Genomic DNA, 24,064 nt, shown 5'->3' on the forward strand with positions numbered 1-24,064 from the left:
GGGTGTCCAAACCCAAGTTCCACAAGTCAGGAGTATGCAATCCTAAAAGTCACCAACACCTAGGATATCAGAGGAAACACACAGGCTCACAGCCTGCTGGCATGCTGGGCCCTAGGTACTTCCCTGGGCTGCTGGGACTGTATGCCCACGGCCACCTGGCAAGGGAACCTTGGACACCAACCTAAATGGCCATACCACAGCCAACCCCCCCCCCCCAGCGCCAACTGCTGACAGAGCCCATCACAGCTGCATTAGGTTCCAAGTCCTCCCATTTCCTGATGGCTGGCCTCCCCACACCTCCATGGAACAAAGCCTGTGTCCTGCTGTGGCTCTTCCCCCTCCCCAGGCTGGGTCCTTCCTCCTGGCCTTGGGTCTGCAAAGGGGTGGGACAGATGCCTCTACACAGGGGAGGTCTGGGACTTCAGTCTGCACTTGAGAAGTGGGATGGGAAAGAAAAGCAGAGGTTTCAGACTAAAGATAAAGATAAAGGCTGGCCCAGCAAGGGATGATGGATGCTACACCGTGTGAATACAATGGGCAGGCGCACAATACAGGAAAAGCAATTTTGGATGCTTTAAAATACATATATTTTAAATTTTAGAGGGGGAAGGAGGGAGCAAAGGACGGGACAAACACATCCCCATTCCCTGGCTCACAGCACCCATGGCCACAACTGACTGGCTGGGACCCTAACCAGGAAGGGAACTCACACTGGGTCTCCCATGTACTTGAGCCATCACTACTGCACCCCAGGGGCTGCCCCAGTAGGAAGCTGGAGTCTGAGCCAGGTGTTGAACCCAGGCACCCTGGCATGGAACTACCAGGGTACACCCATTCTGAATTTTCATTGTTTCAACAGACAGTACAGGAGGTGAAGTGTGACATGCGCTTTCTGGTTTTCCTGGTTATGCAGTGCCTTGGACACAGTCTGAGCACCTACCGAGGCACCATGTGAGGAACTGAGAGGGCTTCCTCTGCGGTCAGGCCTCTGGGGAATGCTTAGCTTTAGAGGGAGGCTTCCAGGTGGCGACTCCGTGATAGAAGAGGGAGAACAGCAGCCAATGGCGTGGCATAGCACACCCAGTTGTCACCAACATTCCATCTGGGCACCAGTTCGAGTTCCAGCTGCTCCATTTTCGATCCAGCTCCCTGCTAACAGCCTGGGAAAGGCAGCCAAGATGGCCCTAGTGCTTGGGTCCCTCACTTTCACGGCAGACTTGGATGAGTCTCACCTGCACCCTGGCTATTGCGGGCATCTGAAAAGTGAACCAACAGCCGGAGGATCCCTAACTCTTCCAAATAAACCTTTACCTGTACCTCTGGAACTGGGAGTCATGCAAACCTGTGCTCCAAAGTGGCTTGCATCAACAAGGCGGGTATGCACAGCTGCGGCTTCCCCACAGAGCCTGCAAGTGGCCACAGGCGGGTGCTCAGCAGGGCCACTGCAGCCAGGTGGCCCCAGACCACCTCAGCTCCCTGCATGGCAAGATCAGCAGCAAATGATCCATCAGAACTGCCACCTACTGAGTCACTCCCCAAACACCTGCAATGACCAAGGCTGGGCCAGACCAGGCCCAAACTGGGAATTCAAGCTGAATCTCTTACATGGGTGCCAGGGACTCAACTAGTAGAGTCAGCACCACTGCCTGTCAGGGTCCACGCTGGCAGGAAGCTGAAGTCCAGACTCAGACCTGGTGGAGTCAAAACCACTTCCTCTGATGATGTGTTCACCGCCCGGCTAACTGCCCGCCCCGGCTCTGGACATCTTGAACACCGAGATTAAAACTGTCTCAACAACAAACCCACACGTGGGAGCTGCAACATTAAAAATTTGAAACAAAGATGTGTCCCCTGTGATTTCGTACTGTGTCCACACACATCACTGGTCATCACCTCCAAGCCCTGAAATTGCACAGAATTCCAGCTTTCTATTTTAAAATGTATGTCTTAGGCCCCGGCATGGTAGCCTAGCAGCTGAAGTCCTCGCCTCACACGCGCTGGGGTCCCATATGGGTGCCGGTTCTAATCCTAGTAGCCATGCTTCCTATCCAGCTCCCTGCTTGTGACCTGGGAAAGCTGTCAAGGATAGCCCAAATTCTTGGGACCCTGCACCCGTGTAGGAGACCCGGATGAAGCTCCAGGCTCCTGGTGTTGGATTGGCTCAGCACTGGCCATTGCAGTCGCTTGAGAAGTGAATCAGTGGATAGAGGATCTTCCTCTCTGTCTCTCCTCTTCTTTGTACGTCTGACTTTTCAACAAAAAAAATAATAAATCTTAAGTAATAAAAAATAAAAATTCGAGTCTCACTCAGCCAAATGGAGGTGACCCTCAAAGCATGCTTGAAATAAACGAGCCTCAGTCCTGAAAGATTGGGCTAGCACTGTGCTGTGCTGGGGACCATCACACTGTCCCTGTCCCCACGTCCCACCGGCTAGGGGTCAGGGCCAAGGCCAGGCTGGGGCGCTCCGGGGACGTGATGTCAAGGGAGGCAGAGTAGCTGCCACTCCTCTGCCACAGAACCGCCTCTTGTTACAGTTTAAGAGCCAGGGACCTAGGAGGGAAAAAACCAGCCTCCAGGGAAACCCTGCTCCCCAAGGAGAGTCTGAAATGGGCCTCCCGCGTCACAATGACAAATGGGGTTCTCCCAGGTGTGTGCTGAGCTCTGCTCATCAGGGATTCATTTTCCAGGGCTCCTTCCCCTAGGCAAAGCAGATACTGGGGTGGGAGAGCTTTCCTTGGCAGAGCTCACCCCTTCTTCTGCCCAAGGCTGCCCTCTCTACATCTGCTCCTAAACCGGCCACATCTGGTTCCACATCCACCCCACCGGGTCCCACCATTGGCAGCTGGTTAACCCATCTGCCCCACCAGCCAGTGGTCTGGGAAGATAAACAGTGCTGTCCCCATCACCTCCGAGGGCCCAGGGCCCACCCTACTCACCACCACCCCCATTGCAGCACTGGGTGTTCCAGGAACCCTGAGATGAAAGTAAACAGTATCATGTCCAGACTCACCCCGACCTCATCAGCAGGTGACTTAAACAAGTCTCCCTGTGCTTCCACTCAACACACCCACCCACCTTCAAGGCGACTTGAAGGCTCTGCTGTGTCCCACGGCACCCCCCGGCCAGGCCAGCCTAGAGGGTACAGCTCCCTCTGCTATGCTTTCCCAGCCCAGGGCCCCACAGCCAAGCATGGCACCTGCCCTTCTCCCACTCCTTCTGCGCACTTGTCTCTGTGTGCTAACAGGGCTGGGATGGCCCTTCCCAGCACCCAGGTCTGCAGCAGGTGGGAGGCAGCTGTCTTCGACAGTGAATGGAGGAGGAGGGAAGGCTATGTGCTCATACAGGCACTTCTCCAAGTGCCTGGGAAGGAGCCTTTACAAGGTCTGCAGAAAGTCACTCGGGGTCTGCCTGGAACACAGGCTGGCATCTGGTCTGCTTGCCAGGTTGCACAAGGGCCCTGTCACCTGTTGGGCTGTCAGGCTGTGTGGCTCACACCCCAGGGTCATCGGTCCACAGATGTGATGTGATGGTTCCACAGAGATTTAGTGAACACCCCACCACCACCCCATGCCAGGTGTGTCCTCAGCATTTAGCAGAAAAGTCACTGTTCTCATGACATGCTAGGAGCAACAAGCAAACAAACCATAGGCCCCCTAAGAGTATCTAGCAGAGCTTCACAGAGAATAAAATGGCAGAAAGTGGCAACTGGCCAGCCAGTTGCTTTGTACTGGTTATGATGGAAAGTGTTGGCCCGAGTTTCTCATCCCCCTGTGGGCATACGCTACAGCTACACCCTCACAGTAAGCTCAAGGAGCCCGCTCTCCCCTCCTGCTGCCTGTGAGCATGTTGGGTTGCTTTTGCCAAAAACATGTTAACACCTTCAGCAAGGGCACAATTTAGACATGCACTCGCAAGGCTGGCTTTTCTGCATGTGCTATCCTCACCATAAGCATGACTTGCACCTCCAAATCCAGAACTATAGAACCATGCGAGACCCAGGCAGCAGGCAGAACCTCAGCTGCAGCCTGGAGCCAAATCCAAACCAGCCACATGCCAGTCAACCTATAGACGTACCAACAAGCCAGGTGGGGTGGGAACAGCCAAGTTCTAGCTATTATAGAGCAGGAGGTGAAAACAGTCACCTACCTACCAGTCCATACAGGTGCTGCTTAGGGTAGTCTCCAACGAGCTGTGCAACTTAAACTAGGCAAAGAAGGTCAAAGGCAACCCAGCCACAGGGAACACTAGCAGGAAGAGCACCCAAAGGGAAGAGGAGACGAAGGCCAGGGCCCTGGTGACATGCCCACAGCACAAGGCACACCCTGACCCCAGCACCTGCTGGCTCCCCTCTGCTAAGCACCTGACCACAAGTTGTGTCTCCCACTCTTGGGTAGCTTCAGCTCCCTGCACAGCTCCTGATACACAGCAAAACGTAGTTGTGCATGGTGCCTGGTGCTTAGCCTACTGTCCATATCAGAGTACCGGGGTTCAATACTCTCCTCCACTTTCTCATTTCAGTTTCTTGCTATTGCAGATGCCAGGAGGCACCCAGGGATGGTTCAAGTAACAATTAAGTGCCTACCACCCACATGGCAGACCTGGATCCAGTCTGCAGCTACCGAGTGCAACTGAGAAAACAGGAGTTCCTTCTGCCTGCCTTGCAGAAATCATAAGTAGCAACAATAGCAGAAAGAAGCCCGTGGAACTGTTCATCCAGAGTGTTCTCCTAGATGAAACAGCCCAGAACTGAAGTGGAACCAAACATCAGAGCGGAGCTGATGCGTGCCACCCACAGCTAGTCAGCACGAGCCTGGGGAAATCTTTTGCTATCATGATGGGGGGGGAGGCACTGTTGGCATCTACTGGGTCAGGTGCAGGTCAGGGACTGTGCTGACCACCCTACCATGCACAGGAAGTCCCCACGGCAGAAGGACCAGGCTCAAAATGTCAACAGAGCTGAGGCCAAGAGACCCCAGCCTCAAAAGCAAGCTCCCTTTCCCGTTGGGTTCCCAAGTTTTTACACATACATTTTCTTCAGCCTGAAAAATAACAACCTCTGGAGCAAGATGTAAACAACTATAAAAAAAAAAAAAAAGAAATCTGTTGTGGATTTTGTGCACAACAAGGAGTTTGCTTGCTGAATATAAAGGACTGTGTGGTACATGTGCCCACCAGAAAGGCTCCATTTAGGCCTGGAGACCATCCCAAAGCAGGGAGCCATCTGGTCCACCTCCAGGTTTCCATGCAGAAATGATCCAGTCTTGTGCTCTTGCTAACCCAGGACTCATTGACCGTGACTTGAGTTAGTTCTCCCAACAGTTCATACACTGGAAGCTTAGACCCCAGGGTGGCAATCCTAGAGGTGTCTGGCCCTTTTAAGGGTGGAGGGGAGGTTTTAGGTCCCTAGAACCCTGGCCCAGACTCTCAAGGTGTGGGAGCTGCTGAGAAGCCCAGCCAACTGCAATGCCGTCTCCCAGTCTCTATGCCTCCATGGGGGCTCTACCCACAGGCTGGCCAGAGGCAGTTGCTCCATCTTAGACTCTGAACCTCCCACCTGTGAGCTGAGTAGACTTTTCTCCATACAGTGCCCAGCCTCAGGCACTCTATGACAAGGACAGACTAATACAAGTAGATCAGACAACGCTGCTGTCCCTGGAGCCAACAGTCATGCCACTCTCTGCCACCTGTGGCTTCACCATAAAACCAAACACACAGCCCCACCTTCCCACCTGTTCCACCGTCACTAGCAACAACTCTCCCCTACACACAAACACACACAAGTTCCCCGATATCATTACTATACTATAGTTCTTCATACACAGCCGTACGTCCATCATTGCAGGCATGGACAATGGCAGAGAGTCCATCATCCTATTGTCAAGATATAGTGAAAAATTGGGAGTTCATCTTTGGTCTGGAAGTAGACATGCATACTGCATCGTATCCTCACATCTGGATATGAGAGTCTCCATTACACAGTTACTATACATCCTCTTAAATGAAAAGCCACAATACAAAATCCAACAGGAAGAAAAAGAAATTACCAACACCATGAAGTTAAACAAGATGCTGCTGAATGACTAATGTGACACTGAAGAAATGAAAATCAAGAACTTTCTTGAAGAAAATGATGCTACTGTATGATCATGAGTAATTGAAGTATTTAATAGGAAGAACGTGTTCTGCAGAGATGAAACTAACAAAAAAATCAAAATCCATGATATAGTTTCCACTGATCTTTCTTGGTGAAATGTGTCTCCTGTAGGCAACAAATAAAGGGGTTTTGTTTTTTAAACCGGTCTATTAATCTATGACATTTTATTGATGAAATTAAGTCATTTACATTCAGGGTAAATATGAATGGGTGATAATTTGGTTCTGTCATTTTAAGAATGGGTTGTTCATTGACTTAGTCTTCTGTTGTTATTTTACTAAGATGTTCTTCGCATTTGCCTTTGGTTTTGGTGGGCGCTATTTCTTTTCTCTGTCCAGAGAACATCTTGAAGTATCATTTGGAGGACAGGTTTGGAAGAGGCATATTCTTTCAGCTTTTCTTTACTGTGGAAGAATTTTATTTCGTCTTCCAAGAGAAAGGAAAGCTTTGCTGGGTACGTTATCCTGGGCCGAAACTTTTTTTGCTTTTAGAATCTGGAATATGTTGCTCCATTCCCTTCTGGCCTGTAGAGTTTCCTGTGAGAGGTCTCCTGTGAGTTTAATTTGCATTTCTTTATCAGTTGGTTTTTCTCGCGTGCACATTCAAGAATCTTTTCCTTATGTTCAGTCGACGAGAGCTTGATTATCATGTGTCTTGGTGAAGATCGCTTCTGGTCAACCCTGTTGGGAGTTCTGTGTCCCTCCTGGATGTTGTTTCCTAATTCTTTCTCTAGATTAGGAAAATTTTCTCTTATTTATTATTTCATTAAATACATTTGCAAATCCAGCTTCTCTTTTTGCACCTTCTGGGACTCCCATAACTCTTACATTTGGCCTTTTAATAGTGTCTTTCAATTTTTGAATACTTTTTTTTAGCTTGATCCAGCTCTGCTTCCAGCTTTTTGTTTTCCACCTGGTGACAGGAAAAGTCTTCTAATTTTGAAATTCTTTCATCTGCCTCCTTCATTCTATTTGAGACTCTCCACAGTACTTTTTCAAAAAAAATTTTTAAATAATCTTACATAGTTGATTAGGGTACATAGGGTCAAGAACTATAGGAAAGTGGGTAAGACCATTGTTTCCATTCTAATATCAATTTTTCCCCTGTATCTGGGGTCAGAGGAGAAACAAAGGGAAAAGTCCCACCCAGCCTCCCACCCATCCAGGCCCCAATGTGGGGTGTGTTCCGAGGGTCCAGCTCAAACATTTTTGATAGTTCAACAGTTCTGAATTGCTGCCAATCTCACTGTTCCAAACAAGATGAAATCTATTCAGAATCCACTTGCTGACATAGTCTCTTCATGGTTGGGGTTCTGAGATCAGAAGTTCAGTTGGAGGGATCTCCAAAGAAACTTTGTCTGAGGTGATCGCAGACATGATTCTTGTGTGTGCTTGCCAGTACAGGGTCCGACACAGTCCATTGCCCCAATCAGCTTGTGCACATGCTGCTCGTTGCAACTGATGGGTCAGCTCCGTTTCCAGCCCTCTCTTCCACGTGAACCAATGTGTTGCAGTCCAGCCTGATCCTGCCCACATCATTCTCGGGACAACTCCCCAGAACCCCCACCAGGCCTGCTCCCTACCCTGATTCCCATGCTTGCCAGTATTCAGTATGCTTGCCCATTCAGTTCTCATACATGTCAATGGGCATTGAGGCCTAATTCAACCTAACCAGCTCCACTATCCTGCCCACACACATACTGGCAGGTGCCTTTCTGTCTAGCCACCCCTGCCTCTGTTCTGGTTTTCATGCTCTCCAGTGGGAGTGGCGACCCAAGAGGGAGGTGCCCACTATTTCCCTACTAGGCCACTCCCACTCCCATTTTATGCACTCTCCAGGTGGTTCTGCAGTTTCACTTCACAGATTTAACCCCCAGTGCAGTGCTAGCTTCTGCCAGCTGATGCTTCGGCAAAGCCCAACCAACCCTCATCCACTCTAATTTTTGCTTGCACCAGTTGGAACAGTCAGCCCAACCTGGCTTTTCCCTGATCTAGCTCACATGAGGCCCACAGGTGTTCTAGCCCTGCCTGGTCTGGTCTGCCCCATCCCAACTCGTGCTCTCCAGTGGGAGTGGTTGTCAAGCAGGGGAAGTCCACATTTCCCCTGCTGGCTTTGCCCCCTCCCTCCCTGGTTCTCACATGTGCTGTTTGGGCACTGCAGTCACATCTGGTATGGCTCACCTCACCTTGGCATTCTGCAATGTGCACTGGTTTGTGTCACGACTCAACCTGACCCAACCCCACACCGTTATAGTGCTCAGATTTGCCAGTGGGTGATGTGAACGGGTTCAGCCTGGTCTGCCCCCCACCTATGCCAAATGTATGCCAGTGGGTATCTTTCTCTGGTCTGGTCTGGGTTGCTCCGTATCATGGTTCTTGTGCTCACCTGCAGGGACTGGGTTCCAGCAGAGGAGTTCCCAAGCTCCTCCATCAGAACCTCTCCCTATGACAAATCTTGCGCATACTGGTGGGTCCATGGGCCAGCCCTTATTGCTGGTCTTCAGTCCATTCCAGTTCTTACTGTTGGATGTTTCAGCCCTGCCAAGGCTTGTCCATATCCAGACATTGCTCACAAATGGCTCAGTAGGGGCAGACACCTAGCCTAGTCCGTCCTACATCTACTCAGGTTCTCCAGAGCACCCGAAGGTGCTGGCATCTAGCCCAGCTAGGTGTATCCAGCTCCATTTCACACTTGTGCCAAGGGAGATTGCAGCCATATCCAGACCAGAATGCAGCCCCCACTCTGGCCACAGCACTCTCTCATGGGAATTCCAACCCAGCAAGGGTATACTCTCACAGCTCTCCAGTCAAGCCTATTCCCAACCCTAGATTACACACGTGCCAGTGGTTGCTCTGACCAAATTGGCTTAGCCCCTCACCTGTCTCAGCCTTCAATGCCATGGCCTAATATCCCTGGCTCATGCAGACCAGTTGGTGTAAGAGCCTAGAGCTCAGCATGACCTGTGCTCCATCCTGAATTCTGTTCTTCCTTGTGAGATTTGCTCGGCCCTGCCTGATCTTCCCCTTCCAGTTGCAGCTCAGCCCACCCCACATCCTATTTTAGGATGTACATTCGGGTGCTGCTGCCTTGACCTGCCCAGACTGCTATAGGTTCCTTTACCCATAAGTAATAGCAGGTTCCACAGTCACACCTAGCTCAGCCCATCACCACCCCAGCTTGCGAGCTAACAAGCGGAACTTATATTTCCACAGGGTTAGGCCCACACTTCTCCCACAGAATCTACCCCAAACCTGGTTCTCTCACATGCTGGTTAGTGTCTTAACCCTGCCCAGTGTGATCCATCCCCTGTTCTACCACTCAGTCAGGTACTGGTACCTAGCCTTGCCAGACTGGCTCCCAGCCATAGCTTTTGTGTGGACTGGTGTGTGGCAGTCAGTGATGTTCTATGCTAACAGACCATCTCAGGATTCCCATGAGGGCTAGAGAATCAGTCTGGCCGAAATAGATCTTATGGACTCCCCTCCAAACCACCAGGTCTCAGTCTCCACACTTGCCAGAAAGTTCCGTGACCCCGTTGCTGGGGAATCACCCAGAATTCATCCCTCACCTACACTCACACTGGCCTTATCCATGGATGTCCCTAGGCAGCAATTACATATCCTAAAATCCCCAGAGCTCGCCACCAGGCAGCCAGCAGGCAGAGCCTTGCTCACAATATGTGCACTGGCCACCCAAAGCCTAGGACTCGGTCACTGCCTGGCAGCAGTGAGTTTGGCCTGAGTCCCCAGCACTGGGTCTGGCCTGGTCGGGACACCCCCCACCTCCACTGTACTTTTCATTTGCTAAGTGCTATTCTTAATTTCTGATATGTCAGCTTTCATTTGATTCATTTCCAGTGTGACATAATCCTTAAATTCCTTCAATGCCTGCTTGACATGCTTCTAGTGTTCTGAATTCTATGTCCCCCATTTTCTTGATGTCTTCCTTAGTTAACTCTGAGGTTGGCAAAGGCTTTTGCTCCTTTGCAGGTGAGTCTTCAATAATATTCATTGTGCCTTTGTCTCCTCTTTTGCTTTTTGTCATTGTACTTCTGGTTATCAGATTCTTCTCCTTGGGGCAGGGCTCCAAGCCATGTCACCCACAGGTCCACAGTTCGATCTTACTTTTTGCAGTTGGTGCATGGCTCTTTGTTTGCAGTTACCTGTGTCACTCTCTCCAGCAAGTTCCAGGTCTGGGTTCTTGTGTTAGATTTCCACCATGGTCTCTGTAGCCCAGGTCCTGGCTCACCACTTTCCACCTCCTGTGATACTGTGCTGAAGCTGCACCGTTGCCTGTACAACCTTTCTCCCACTTTCAGTTGGAGCAGGTCCCAGGATTAGGGAGACACCAGGTGTCCTGTATAGCTAGGTTGTTGGTGTTGGTGATCTTGCTGGAACCTGCTGGCCACCGGGTCTGAGGGCCACATAGACCTATTTTGACCCGTACGATGCCATAGCTGGTGTTATTTTCCTGTGGCACCAGTGCAATGCACTGAGCTCAGTGAGTTCTCGCCGAGTTCAGCACATGCGCAGCTCACTGTTGTCCCTGCTTTTTGTTTATTTTCTTTTTTTTTTTTTAAGATTTATTTATTTATTTATTTATTGGAAAGTCAGATATACAGAGAGGAGGAGAGACAGAGAGGAAGATCTTCCGCCCGATGATTCACTCCCCAAGTGAGCGCAACGGCCGATGCTATGCCGATCCGAAGCCAGGATCCAGGAACTTCCTTCCAGGTATCCCACGCGGGTGCAGGGTCCCAAAGCTTTGGGCCGTCCTCGACAGCTTTCCCAGGCCACAAGCAGGGAGCTGGATGGGAAGTGGAGCGGCCAGGACATGAACTGGACTGATATGGGATCCAGATACATGCAAGGCGAGGACTTTAGCCGCTAAGCCACGCTGCCGGGCCCTGTCCCTGCAGTTTTAAAGCCTTCACCACACCGTACAGAAAGGTGCCTGATGTGCCACTACTAGAGTTCTTCATCTGCTGGCCATCAGGTCTGAGGGCTACCTGGACCTATCTTGGGTGGAACCATATTGTTGCAGTTCCCTGAGCCAGAAATGAGTTCACTCCCAGCTCAGTGCATGAGCAGTACTGTCCATAGCCCTTGCCTACTTAAAATAAAACCCAATTCAGCTCTAGGGGGCCGACTGGGCTGTGAAATCCACCCTGTTCCCACACTGCCCATCTGGGATCTGATGCTTTGTCTCTGTTCCTGGCCAAATCAAATAGATCAGCAGGACGGGCAGTTCTTGTCTGGGTTCACCTCCTGAGCTCCCAGTAAAAGTCCCTTCCCACCTTGTTGCTGGTGGAGTTTCGGCTGCTGGTGCAATTCAGATCACCACTCCCTGAATGCCGCTGAGGTACTGTTCACTGCAACACCACACTGTAGAGTTTGCTGCTTTTTGGCATACACAGCCTCCAGGTGCCCCTCTGCTGTTGTTCTGTCCTCTCCTATTTCCTGGAATGTGCCCTCTCTGCTTCACACTGGCTAATGTTTCTCCGTCTCTTTAAACATGTCCTTACCCTATTCTGCCATCTTGGTTCTCTTAAAGGACTCAAGTTTTAAAACCCTTTCATCACAATTGGGTTTGGCGCTTTTTTAAAAGAGTGGTCTGCTCAGCCTGCAGAGACCTCTCTCATGTGCACTTGACCCCACGCTGGAGCCTGGAGACCTGAAAGGTTTCTCATCTCCTGGGAGCAAAGAGGAAAAACTGCTGGAGAGGAGAGAGAGGGAGGCAGGTCGGCAAATCCCCTGGAGGGAGACAGGGATGGGGCACACGTGAATGTGGTTTTCATACGCAAAGACACAGAGCTTTCACGGATATTTTAACAGATGGATTCCGGACCAGCAAGCATGTGCTGATGGTCAGTGCCGATAGAAAAGAGCAGGACAAGAGACCACATCTTCATGATAGAGTCTGAACAGTCCCCAGACTCCAGGCTGCCTGGTCAGCTTTAAGCAACACAAGAGACACTTAGCACACAGCTCTTCTTCTGACTTTCTGGCATCATCTTAGCATGGACGTGAAAATGGACCATGCCAGAGGGAGAGCACCCAGAATCCATGGGCAGAGATGATACCCAGGACTACAGCAAAGTCCTCATCACCTAGACCTCCTGGGTGCCAGTGTGCAGAGAGACCAGGCCCCATCCCACACAGCTCCCAATGCCTCCCCTCATGTCCGTATCCACAGGACAAGCCTCCCCAGCCCTCAGCCCAGGAACGGACTCAGATCTTGAGAGGGTATAATTTGTGGGGGCTCTCAGTTGCCCAACCCAGCACTTGCTCTTCCCCTTCAGTGCTGCCTGAGACCTGCTCAGTGACTCCCCTCCCTACACCTCACGGCCATCCCCCTGGCACACCTCTTGGCCATCCCCCTGGCACATCTCACGGCCATCCCCCTGGCACACCTTACGGCCATCCCCCTGGCACACCTGCAGTTTGTTCCCCATGCCCTGATCCCAGTTTCGCTCTGCACTGTAGTTTCCTTAGCTGTGTTTTGGAGCCAGGGACATCAGTATCTCCTGGAAAACTGGTTAAGAATAAGGGTTCCTGGGTCCATCTGTCCCTCTCCCAACTCCCAAGTCCTGGAATGCAATCGCTGCCTCCTCTCTACTGAGCAGTCAGAGATCGGGTAAGAGACACCTAAACACAGGCTGGCATTGTGGCACTGGAGGTGAAGCTGCCCCTGCAATGCCAGCATCCCATGGGAATATCGGTTCCACTTCTAATCCAGTTCCCTGCTGATTTGCCTGGGAAATCAGCAAAAGATCACCCAAATAGTTGAGCCTCTGCACCCACTGGGGAGACCTGGATGAAGCTCCTGGCTCCTGGCTTTGGTTTGGCCCAGCCCAAGCCCTTGCAGTCATTTGGGGAGTGAACCAATGGATAGAAGATATCTCTTTCTATCTCTTCTTCTTTCTGTAACTCTTTCAAATCAATAAAATCAGTCTGTGAAAGAAACAGCCAGCGTAGATCTTCCAACTGTCCTGATATTTCAAACCAAGTCCTCACATGACTGCTTTGGGTCACCTCCCAACACCCTTGGCCTAATTTTCCTTGTCACTTGCATTTTGTAATAATCTCCTCATGCTTGGCTCTCCCACACCCTGAGTTACAGCACCCTCTTCCTCCTCTTCCTTTCTGGCCAGTGTCTCTTTGCACGGGCTCCAGGCTCCAACCCTCACCACCCCCACTCCCACCCCCGCCCCGCAGCAAGAAGTCTTCCATCTGTCAGTGCCACTGTGCATCTCCAGCCTCAAATTCCATTTCCGGGTTTTCAATTCAGCCTCCAAGTTGCCTTCTCTCTACCAGGACACAGGCCAGCATTCTCCACACATGATCTCAGCCACATGACAATTATAGATCACATTCCAAACTTCGCATTCGAAGCCCTGGCCAGCTCTCACCTCCCAATGGCAGTATCTTGAGCTTTAGCCATCTTGTGTTAGTGCCATTCTCAGCTTGGGCCCAGGGAGCCCATTCTAGGGGCACCTTAGTATCACTTGGGGTGCCCTGCCCGGGTAGGTACTGCTTAGTCCTATCCCCTGACCATCCCTGGGCATGGAGGCCACACTTCCTTCAGCCTCAGCACAGGACCGTAGCTCTCCCACTGTACACCAGCTAACCAGAACATAGCGCTCAGCACAGCAGAGGCCTTCGGACATCTTGGCAGAACACCTGTACCACTAGGCCTCTGCTGTTCCTGCGGTGGGTCATCACTCCACCCAGTCTCTCCAGATAGGCTCTCGGTCTCCTCCCTGTCACTCCTCCTGGTTCCTGGGACCCAAGCCTTTACCTCCCACAGGGTTGTGGACAGGTTCATCTCTCTGGTCCTGCCAAGTCACCCTCAGCCCGCATTCATCTTCCAAAAATATCTGCAAATGCTCCTTCCTGCTCAACACATCCAAGCAGCTTTTGACTGCCCAAAAGTTGAAAATCTTCCTTCTGGCACTTGCAGCCCCTACCCTGAGGGTTCCAGGAACTTGGTTCTGAAGATCTCCGCGGTTCCCAGCGTATGCATGATGCATGATTAGCATTTCCTCAGGACTACACATCGACCTGAGAGCAGGCACTTGGGAGGGCGGAAGGCCTGCTGTAGACTGTAACTTGGGAGGTTAGCAGTGCAAGATGGATGAGTCGCAAAGCAGAGAGAGAACTGGGCTAAGATGCACTTGAATAGCCGAGAGTCTAATCATCTTCAGAGGGCAGGTTTTGGACGACCTACATACATAACGACCTGGGGCTTGCACTACGCTGCTTCCAGTCCCAGCTGCTCCACTCCCAATCCAGCTCCCTCCGCATGCACCGGAGAAGGTAGTAGAGGACAGCGTAAGTGCTGGTCCCTGCTACCCACATGGGAAATCTGTACAGAGTGCCAAGCTACTGGCTTTGTCTGACCCAGCCCTGGTCATTGCAGTCACTTGGGGAGCGAACCAGTTAGATGGTAGCTCTCTCTGTCTGTCTGTCTGTCTCTCTCTCTCTCTCTCTCTCTCTCTCTGTAACTCTGCCTTTCAAATGAACACGAGCAAATCTTAAAGGGGCAAAAAAAAAAAAAGGCAATCTAAAGATCTCCCCACCCCACTGCTGGACATAATATTTTGTATTAAGCCTTCATCCTTAATCTGTCAACCATTGACTCATTGCTCATTAATGTATGACTTCAGGGTACAAACACCTGTGTGAGTCTGGGATGCCAGACCTTGTTCAGAACATCTAAACTGTGTTCTCCAGCTGTGCTCACACCTTCTGGGCGGCCCCCAGAAGGTACTCCAGACCGCGGTATAAACGGCAACCCTTAATTTGAGACTGGCAAAGTTTCGCTCTAAGTACCTTGCTAACGCTTGGAGATTATGCATTCCACTCAACAAAACCCATGTTCCTATTACTCCTTTGTGATGTTCTAAATGTGTGCTTTCAAGTAAAACACATCTGTCTCTCAGTTACAATGAAGGCTGTACCAGCACCACACAAACACTGGACACGATGACTACTGGGTAAAGGAATGAATAAACAGAGAGAACAAAGGCAGAGAGGGAAGGACATGCCAAATCCACAGCTGCTGTGGCTTCCCAGACACCAAGCAGACACATCCCTGCACGCCCCAAGGCAAGAGGCATCCCATTCAGTGCCACCCCAACCTGGCCATCTTCTGCTCTAACTTCCAAATGCACCTAATCTGACTCTACTTCCTGCTTGGAGCCTTCCTGATCAACTCTACCCCAGTGTGGTCATGAAGCAGAGGCATGCAATACATCAGTAAGCAGAAGGAAGGGTTACGGATACAGCCACACTTGACTGCTAACTTCACAGAACTGAAACAGACTTGTAGAGAAACATGAACAGCGATGATCTGGGGGTGGAGGGGTATGATTTCAGCACAACTTTCTTCTCTTTGATTTATAAATCAGTCACTATCGGGGCGGGGAACAGCTCAAGCAATTGGGTCAAGCCAAGTAGGAGACTTGGATTGCATTTCTGACTCCTGGCTTCAGCCCCAGCTGTTGTAAGTGTTTGAGAAGAGAATCAAAAATGGGAGCTCAGGAGAAAAAAAATAAAATAAGCCTTTTTGTAATGAATCTATTTCCTTGACAAAGAGACAATGTGGAACAAGCAGGGCCAGTTGTTCAGTGCAGTGGCTAACACTGCTCATGACACCTGCACCCCAAGTGGAGCGCCCAGGTTCGAGTGACCGCTTCCCTTCCGATTCCAGCTTCCTGCTAATGTCCAATCTGGGAGGCAGCAGGTCAGGACTTCAGTGGTTGGGTCTCTGCCACCCGCGTGGAAGTCCTAGACTAAATGCCAGATTCCTGGCTTCAGCCTGGCCCCACCTTGGCTGCTACAAGCATTTGGGGAGCAAACTAGTGGCTGGAAGGCCATCTTGGTTTCTCTGTCTTTCAGACAAAAATAAATGGAATTGAGAAAGCAAAACAACAACAAACGCTATCTGCAACTTGCTGTGGTTGCCATGAGAATGGAACTGCCAGGATATGCAGGATGGAGGGAGAACACCTGGCCTGGAACGGGATGAGTCAGGCTTTACCAGCCCAGCTGTGTGCCACCATCCAGTCCCAAGCTCTGCAAAGACTTTCCTCCCTTGGAGAGCTGGAGCTGGAGCAGGGGGAACCCCATGGGATCACCACTCACAGCCCTTTCTGCAAGCCCTCCCTCCAGGAAAAGAAAGGCCAGGTGGCCGCCACCAAGAGATGGCGACAGATGTTTCCCCATGTGTTCACTCAGCGCCACTATACCTTTTTATCCGCAACAGCCGTGTCCTGGATTTCTTCACTCCTGTCCTCCCATGAAGGCGGACAGAACCACATCACTGGCACCATACAGCAAGGATTCAGGTTCCCCCACCCCCTTCTGTGGGAACCCAAGGACCTCATGTCCCACAAGCCCCTCCTCACAGCAAGATGAACACGCAGCATGAGGAGAGCCCATGGAGAGAGACAGCTCCACACCCAGGCCACTGGCCCTGCAGCTTGCCGCTTCGTCAGGATAGGGGAAGGGTGGCAATTCATCATGGACGTGTGGAAAGCTGCACTGGATACATGCGACGTCTCTATCACTATCAGCCACAATCATCCCAGTGATAAATTCCCAAGATCACGGTTGAACTTGACTCCCCAATTTCTCAGCTCCCCTAGCCTTGTATGTTGCCAAGTTCATTTCCATTATCTGGGAAGGTACCATGTGTCAATGGCTCCCAAATCTGCTGCACACACAGAACAGTACGAGACCCCTGAGCCCACATCACCTCAGGGCCCGAGCCAACAAGTCCTTCCACAGTCCCTACAATGGCAGGCAGAACAATGCCCCAACATGAGCCAGACAAGCGCCTACTCCATACTACAGCAAATCCTTTAAAACATCTCTCTCCAACCTCCATACATGGAAAAGGGAGCCATCAGTGCTGATACTGAACCGCATTTAAAAAACCTATATTTTGTGACCAGGATCACAGAGCTGTTCCACCATACTTTTACAAACTTTATAGCTTCAGTCTTATTCAGATTCATTTTAACTTTTAAATTTAAGGCCAGAAATTGATTTCTTTTTCCACATGATTATCTAATTATTGCACTATTATGTTTTTGAAAAATGGCATCCTATCCCCATTAAATCACCTTGCCACTTCCGTTGTAAATGAACTGTCAAAAGGTGCAAGGAATAATTTGTGAACTTTGTTCACAGTCACTTATCCTCACGCAAATACTATACTGCTTTAATTATCATAACTTTATAGTGAGCCTCAAGTTCCAGTGACACAAGTCATCTCATTTATAAAAAAACATTAATTATTCTTATTTATGACTCCTAAATTATTTAGGTCTTCTAACTTCTTTCAGCAATGCTTCATTAGTTTTATACATTTTTAAAAATCTTACATGAAAGGCAGAGTAACAGAGAGAGCTCCTGAAGTGCCTGCAGTAGCCAAGCTGAGCCAAGCTGAGCCAAGTTGAAGCCGAGAGGCAGGAAATCCAGCTGGCTCTTCCCTGGGTGGCAGGGACCCAGGTGCTTGAGCCATCATTTACTGCCTCCCAAGGCACGCATCAGCAGGAAGCTGGACAGGAAATGGAGCAGCCAGGACTTTCACTAGGACTTAGAATGTGAGAGCTCCAAATAACAACTTAATCACAACAGCCATGGTCTTTTTTGGTGTGTGTCCAGTATATCTTCAAGAATGCCATGGTTTGGGCCCTGGGGGCATGGCCTAGCGGCCTAAGTCCTCACCTTGAACGAGTTGGGATCCCATATGGGCAGTGGTTCTAATCCCGGCAGCCCCACTTCCCATCCAGCTCCCTGCTTGTGGCCTGGGGAGGCAGTCAAGGATGGCCCAAAGCTTTGGGACCCTGCACCCGCGTGGGAGACCTGGAGGAAGTTCCTGGATCCTGGCTTCGGATCGGCATAGCATTGGCCGTTGCACTCACTTGGGGAGTGAATCATCAGACGGAAGATCTTCCTCTCTGTCTCTCCTCCTCTCTGTATATCTGACTTTCCAATAAATAAATAAATCTTAAAAAAAAAAAAAGAATGCCATGGTTTTATAAACTGCTTTAGTCAGATTTTTATAAGGTTTAGCTAACTAGAGTTTATAAAAATGACTGATTTTTCAGTCATTGGATAACTTTCAACCAACGAAACTCACATATAGTAGCTGAGCTGTGGATTCCTTAGGATTTTCCACACAGATAACCGTATCATCTCAGAACAGTCTTTGTTTTTTCTTTCCAGGAAAATTATTTTTTCTTGCGTTACTGCACTGGCAAGGTCTCCAGCACAAAGATGAAGGGAGTGGTGAGAATGGACATCTTGTCTTGTTCATCATGTATCAACTATTACACAATGCTATTTTTGTTTTGTTTTAAAGATTTTTTTTTTATTGGAAAGTCAGATATACAGAGAGAAAGAGAGACAGAAAAATCTTCCATCAGCTGGTTCACTCCCCAAGCAGCCACACTGGCCAGAGCTGAGTCAATCTGAAGCCAGGAGCCTGGCACCTCTTCCGGGTCTCCCATATGGGTGCAGGGTCCCAAGGCTTTGGGCCGTCCTCAACTGCTTTCCCAGGCCACAAGCAGGGAGCTGGATGGGAAGCAGGGCTGCCGGGACACAAACCAGTGCTCATAGGGATCCCGGTGTGTATAGGGCAAGGATTTTAGCCACTAGGCCACCAAGCCAGGCTCTTTTGTTTTTTTTAAGGACTTTTTTTCTTAGAAGATTTCTTTTTATTGGAAAATAAGACTTACAGAAAGGAAGAGAGATAGCCAGAGCTCAGCCAATCCAAAGGTAGAAGCCAGGAGCTTCTTCTAGGTCTCCCACCGCAAGCAGGGAGCTGGAAGGGAAATGGGGCAGCCAGGATATAAACTGGTGGTCATATGGGATCCCGGCATGTGCAAGGTGAGGACTTTAGCCACTAGGCTACAATGCTGGGCCCAGTGCTATTTTTTAATTCAAATACAGGAATAAGAGTTTAGCCTTACAGTGAAAATGCTAGGTATATGCCTGTTTCCTATATCACAGCATCTAATATGAGTCCTGGTCCTAACTCCTGATCCCAGTTTCCTGTCAATGGGTATTCTGGCGGTGGTGGTGGCACAAGAGGCTGGGTGGCTGCCACCCAAACAGGAGACATGGATTAACGTCCCCAGCTTCTGCCTCTGGCCCTCGTCCAGCCCTAGCCATCGCAGACATTTGGAAAACGATCCAGTGGATAGAAGTTCTGTGTGTCCATCTGTCACTCTTCAAGTTTTTTTTTTAATAAAATAAACGCAAACATAAAAGTATGAACTCATATGCAGAATCAATGAAATGAAACATCTAATTTCATGGCTTACATGTAGTTATTTTTGTATAATTTTTTTTTAATGTTTTACTTTTAGTTCACTAACTTGAAATGATACACACAGCAGGTTAAGCCACGATGTTGGCATCCCATATGCACACTGGTCCCACTCCTTGCTAGTCCACTTGCAATTCAGCTCCCTGCTAATGTGCCTAGGGAATCCGCAGAAGACGGACCAAGTGCTTGAGTCTCGGCTCAGAGACCTGGATGGAGTTCCAGGCTCCTTGTCTCAGCCTTGCCCAGCACTGGCCACTGTGGCCATTCAAGGAGTGAATCAACACTTAGAAGAACACTTCCTCTTGTTCTAACTCTGCCTTTCAAATAAATCTAAAATTTTTTTAAAAGTGCTTTCTAAAAATTGCAAAGCAAGAATAAGAGTGAGAACAATCTTATACCTGCTGTTTTACTCATCAAATGATTACAACAGCCCAGCCTGGGTCAGGAACCAGAAACACTACCTGAGCTTCCTACGTGGGTGGTAGGAACCCATGTATTGAACCATCCCAGGGCATGAGCAGCAGCAAGGAGCTGGGCTGGAATCAGAGCAGCCCAGAACTCAAGAGATGCAGGTTGTGGGTCTGCTAAGCAGTCGCTCAACCTGCTGCACACAATGCACACTCCTGTATGTTGCATCAGAGCTACGGGAAACTACCTTGGCTGTTTTCATTTCACTTCTGGAGACACACACATTCCACTAGGAATGTCCACCTCCAGCTTACGGAGGAGATGGAAAGGACAGGAAGTGTGCTTTGCCCAAGTTCAGCCTGAAGCTGAACCAATTCGGGGAAGCCACACAAGAGACATGATGAGATCTGCAGTTCAGATTTCCGAGAATGCCACACCCTCCTCCTACTGGTGTAGCCAGTGCCAGTCTGAGCAGGAAGCTCAGCCTCTGCCTGCTCCTGCATGCACTCAGTGGGAGGTGCACCATGGGGATGGTACACCTGCTTAACCTCTGGTCCAGACTTTGCATGTTCCCTAGAATTCCAGGTACTGGGATGACAGGAACATCACACACCAGTGGGGCAGCCAACAGCAGCAAGACCCCACTGTACTCCCCCACCCTGCATTTGTGTGTGTGCCCCATTAGCGACAGACTTGGCATGGCAAGACCTCAGTTCAGACATAAAGTTGCCCAGCATCTCAGGGCTGCTACGGCCATGTGCTCCCAGGGCCACAACTGCTTGAGCACACTGACTCTATTAAATATAATGCAGGGTTTCGTGGATGTCCTTTCTCATGCTGAAGAAAATCCCTCCCACTCCTGGCTTGGTAACTGGTCTTCCTGTGACTGGATCTCAACTCGTGCCAATGTCTTAACTGGTCCTGGTCTTAATGGGTTTTCTTTTCCACTCTGAATTGCCAAAACCCCTTTGTTTCCTGTCTCCTCATACATTCTCAGACTCTGTCAAAGATATTTACAAGCACAATCATGCAGAATCATTCATCTCTTTTTTTTTCTCCCCCTGCAATGTCTTTGTCTGGCCTCGATGTAAGGGCAACTATGATATCATAAAGTAAGTGGGAGAATGTCTCTTTTCTCTTTTTAAGCCACTACCATCCACCAGCATCCCATATCAGAGCCCCTTGTCAAGTTCTGGCTGCTTGGCTTCCAATCCAGCTCCCTGCTGTTGTGTCTGGGAAAGCAGCATGTGCTGGCCCACTCCCAGAGCCCCCTGCCACCCACATGGGAAACCTGGGTGGAGGTCTGGGCTCCTGGCTTTGGCAGGAGCTGGGCCTTACCGCAGCTATGTAGGAAGTGACCTAACAGGAGGATGCTCGCTCCCTATTTCTTCGTATCTGTCACTCTTTCAAATATCAATCAAAAAAAAAAAGTTGAGCCTGGCACAGTGGCCCAGTGGCTAAATCTTCTCCTTGCATGCACCAGGATCCCATATGGATACCAGTTTGTGTCCCAGATGCCCCAGTAGAGGAAGGCCCAAAGCTTTGGGACCCAGCACCTGCATGTGAAACCCAGAAGAAGCTCCTGGCTCCTGGCTTCAGAATGACTCAGCTCTGGCCATTGCGGCCACTTGGGGGATGAACCAGCAGACAGAAGATCTTTCTCTCTGTGTCTCCTTCTCCCTGTAAATCTGCCTTCCCAAAACAAATAAATCTTTAAAAAAAAAATTTACCATTTCTTAACATTCAAAATACTTTATCCTAGTTTCTACTTTAAAATAATACACAGCACATTTCTATGATCTAAGTCACACCACTGTGCAAAGAACACTGGCACCTCCTCCTCCCAATTATGACTTGGTACCTATTAATCGGCCTGTCTCCATCACCTTCTCTCCCCACATCTAGTCTCCCGAACCTCTGGCAGGAATTATACTTTCAACTTTTCTGAGATCAGGTTTTCTTAAATGCTACACATGAATGAGACTATGTGGTACTCATCTTTTTGTGTTTGGTTGATTTCACCTAACATAATGACCTCCCATTCCATCTGTGCTGTACAAGACCCAAATACCCTTTATCCACTCACCTGTGGTTAGACACTTGGGTGCTTCCCATTTCTCGGCTACTGCAATAGTGTTCCAATAAGCCTGGGAACGGATGCCTTTCAACACACTGATTTCATTTCCCTTGGATATACACCCAGAAGTGGGAATGCTGCATCACATGGTACTTGCATTTTTAATTTCTGAGGAATTTTCACACTGTTTTCTACAATGGACATACCAAGTAACATTTCCCCCTCCACCCACAGCGTGTGATGGTCCCTTCTGTCCACAGCTTTGTGATGTTTTGTCATCTTGGAGACAGCCACTCTAACTGCATGGAGCTCTCACTGAGGCTTACTGTGGTTCTGGTGATATTGAGAACTTCTTCACGTACCTGTTAGCTATTGGCATATATATCTTTAAGAACTATCTTTTAGACCTACTGATCCTATTGATTTCTTGCTAATTTGATTATTTGGGTTTGTTTATTCGAAAGGCAGAGAAAGACAGAGAGAGATGTTCTATGTACTGGTTACTCCCCTAAGGACCACAAAAGCCAGGCTGAAATTAGCAGTTACCATTCCATCCAGGCCTCTCACGCAGCATGAATCCAAGCACTTGGGTCATCCACTGCTGGCTTGCTAGGTACGTTAGCAGGAAGTTGGATTGGAAGTAGAGCAGCCAAGACTCAATCTGGAGTTCTGATATGGGACACCAACACGACAAGTAGTAGAGCTCACTCTGTTGCAAAGCTGGCCTTAACTATTTGTTCTTCCCCTCTTGCTTCCTATTAAGTTTTGTCCTTTACATATTCTGGTTATTAAGCCCACATCGGATGCATATTTTGCACACATTTCCTCCTCTTCTGTAGGCTGTCTCTTCATTCCCATAACTGTTCCTTTTCAGAGTAGAGAACCTCTTTGCATTGATAAAATCCCATCTGACTGATTTCACTTTTGAGGTCTGACACCAAGCCTTTGCCCATTCTGATGTCCCAAAGTGTTTCCTCCATGTTTACCTCCAGTAGTTTCAAAGTGCCAGGTTTTGGGGCAGACACTTGGCGCAGTGGGTTAAGGGACCAGCAGCCTCACATGGCATGGCCTGTTACAGTTCGCCTGCTTATGGTCAGGTCTAGGGGTTGGAGCACAGCAGCTAGGTTTGTGTAACTATACTCACTCTGTGATGTTCACACCTTGCTAAAATTGCTCTGTGACACATCTCTCACAACATTCTTGTTATTAAGTGATGTGTGACTATCATTTTTTGTCTATTTAATCTACTAAAAACAAAATACTGAAATCTCCAAATACAGTAGTGTTTAGCTCAGTAGCAAAGGCACAAGCTGGGATGACAATATTCCATATCAGAGTACCTGCTTTAAGTCCTGGATCCACTCTCCATCCCAACCTGCTGCCAAAATGCACTCTGGGAAACAACAGGTGATGACTTGGATTCCTGCCATCCACATGGGACATGTAGGTTGCATTCCTGGCTTCTGGCTTTGGCCTGACACAGCTCCAGCTGTTGTGACCACTGGGGGAGTGAACAAATATGTGGAAGATCTCTGCAGGTCTCTTTCAAACATTTTTTTAAGATCTCCAAATACAATTACAGTATTAACCTTTATAGTTTACTATATATTATATTCGCCACCAGTGTCTTCTAAAGATTTATTTATGTGAAAGGCAAAACTACGGACACAAGCGGGAAAGAGATCTACCAACTGTTCTTTTCAAATAGCCACAGCAGTTAGAACTGGGACAGGCTGGAGCCAGGAGTCTAGGATATTCTACAGCTCACCCACCTGAGTGGGTAACTTCTGCTGCCCTCCCTGGCACATTAGCAGAGAGCTGGACTGCATGTGGAGCAGCTGGGACATGACCACCACTTACATGCCAACCACCTTGCCACAACATTGGCCCCATCCATCACACTCAGGTTTGTTATTAGGAATACATACATTTAGGATTATTACACCTTTTGTTTAATTCACCCCTTGATCATGATAAAATATCCCTCATCACCCCTGGTAATATTCCTTTTCCAAAGTCTACATTTCTCTGATACTAACATGGGCAAGCCAGTTTTCATTTTCCATATTTGGACTCTGTT

General features: G+C 49.2%; 1 protein-coding gene across 1 annotated transcript in view; it reads right to left on the reverse strand.

Moving 5' to 3' along the window:
• The window catches only part of ADCY3 (adenylate cyclase 3), a 79,076-nt gene that overhangs the window by 32,163 nt on the left and 22,849 nt on the right, over positions 1-24,064 (reverse strand). The gene's annotated exons all lie outside the window — the stretch shown is intronic.

Source organism: Ochotona curzoniae, unplaced genomic scaffold, assembly GCF_017591425.1.
Source record: "Ochotona curzoniae isolate NIBS_2020 unplaced genomic scaffold, NIBS_Ocur_1.0 contig_883, whole genome shotgun sequence".
NCBI classification, from domain to species: Eukaryota; Metazoa; Chordata; class Mammalia; order Lagomorpha; family Ochotonidae; genus Ochotona; species Ochotona curzoniae.